The sequence below is a fragment of the Capsicum annuum genome, chromosome 12 (genome assembly GCF_002878395.1).
Source record: "Capsicum annuum cultivar UCD-10X-F1 chromosome 12, UCD10Xv1.1, whole genome shotgun sequence".
Taxonomy (NCBI): Eukaryota; Viridiplantae; Streptophyta; class Magnoliopsida; order Solanales; family Solanaceae; genus Capsicum; species Capsicum annuum.
This window is the reverse complement of record NC_061122.1, coordinates 203700664-203702933: the sequence shown is the minus strand read 5'-3', so window position 1 is coordinate 203702933 and position 2270 is coordinate 203700664.

Here is a 2270-nt window from a genome sequence, read left to right as displayed (position 1 = left end):
ATTGGATTTCTCAATTTCTTTATATTACTATACTTATGATGTAAGACTAAGAGGTCATCTCATACCTTTGTAGACTTAGGGTGTAATTCACGGCCAAGGCCTCGATTTCGGTCATGACAAGCTTGGTGTTAGAGCACGATTTAGGGCTCTGGGGTGTCTACACAGTTGTGTCTAGAAAGTCTTGCTTATGGGTGTGTTGTGCACCACACTTATAGTCAGGAGGCTACCAGACATTTAGGAAATGTTTCTCATTCTTTCATACTCTAGATCGTGTAACTATGTTGTCCATATGAAAGTTATCCAAAATTCTTTTTTTGCTTTATTTTCTTGGATATGTCTCATTATCGAGGCGAAACAAGTGCTAAAGCTTAGATTCTTAAAGATGTGGTCCTTTTCGATTGAGTCATCAAAAGGTTATAAAACATCACAAGGACTTGAAAAGATTCCATTAGTGCATCAAAGGGTGTTGATTCAAGTGTATACCCTATCTTCGTGAGTTGTGCTTTTCAATTCGAGGTAAGATGTGTATTTAGTCCTTTTAAAAAACTTTATTACAGACGTCTCTCTTAAGGGGAAAGATGTGTATTTGAATATTGCGATAGTACTTCCACTCGAGAGGTAGTACAAATTGGATTTTATTATCTATGAATAGTAATATGATCCCAAGTTAGTGATATGAAAACCTAAGTTTAGAAATCAAAGTGAGGGTTACTTTTCAGAAAAAAATATAGTCATTGTATTTGCGTAACTTTTAAGTGAGTGTTGGGGGGTGTTATGTCCTTATGGTATTAGTTAAGATGTATCAAAATTAGCAAACTTATGGTAGTCGATTGAAAGAGAGTGGTAAGTTAAAATATTAGTGTCTTTAGTAGAAATAAAAAAAAGAGCTCATGAGGACTAGATATTGTAGTAGTTTAAAAAATTAATCATAGGTTGTGAATGAAAGGATATGTCGGCTAATAATTTACAAATTTAGTATTCACTTGGTGAGATCATAGAAAAAGGGACTCAATGATGTTTATAGAATTTTCAAGGTAGTTGGGATGCATGCATGAGTAAGTGAATGTGATGTGAGGGAGGTGAATTTTCTATAGACCATAATGGGTTAAGTTATAAGATTATGATGTACTATCCTTGTTATATGGTTTTACTACATAAAGGGTCCTCTGATTTTTATCTAGTAGTTGTAAGCCAGTTTAGCAGGTGAGAAGCTATGTCATAATTTTTAAGGATGTGCTTGTAGGACGTAGTAAAGATAAATATGAAATTTAGGTTGATTTCTCTATTTGATGGACTAGCACATTATGCGGTATATTTCATTAGTGGTACATGGTTATTGCTAGATACTAAGTTTGAACTTTAGATGTCAATTGTGGCGATAAGAATGTTAGATCGAGTATAGTGATGTGAGATTGGTGGAAGTAAATTAGTAGGCTTGATTTAATGTGTGAAAGAGCTTAGGTTGATGACGACGTATGAAATATTGGAGTGGGTAAATGTGATATATACATGAGGTCTAGTGTTGAAATATAAATTATGGCTAAATAATTAGATAGATAAAGCCTTAAGTTATAAGAATAAAGTGTACTCGATCTTGAGTTATTAAGTGCCTTGTTACCTAGTTCATGTTCGTGAATTTCTTTGTATGGAGAAGTCTGGGGAGTTGTTATATGGTGTTCTTTAGGGATGAATTTAGGGAGATATAAATAGACTATGTGAACACTTGGTATAGTTTTAAATTTTTTTTAAATTGTTAGGTTATGCAATTAGAGGTTTAATGTTAGTAAGCTAATGAGTGCAGAATTAATGATTACATGTTAGAGAATGTGCATGTGTGTGCTCGAGAGTTTAAATTACAGGGTGATAGAAGTTATCAAAAGTTAAGATTAGTATCCCTAAAGAGGATGTCCTAGAAAGAATTTAGTATCTTCATATTAAAGTTGTCAGGGGGAGTTTGGCATTTATGCGCATAGTGATACCTGCCCCCGCCCCCATTGTGCGTAGTGTTGTGCTTATAGAGTTGACAGAGGGATATGTCTGCAAGTCTAGGAAAGTGACCTTTGAGATAAGGGGAAGATTAGTAGATTTTGAATTTTCTCATGGTGGCGACTTTCGAGGAAGAGTCATGATAAATCTATTCTTATCTAGCAAATTCTTCCTACTTAGGTTTAAGAGGACATTCTACCCATATCTTATGTATTCAAATTGTACCTATGCCTAAGGTCCGAGTTCTCTATGCAACCTATGTCCATGTTTCGACCCTCTATTTA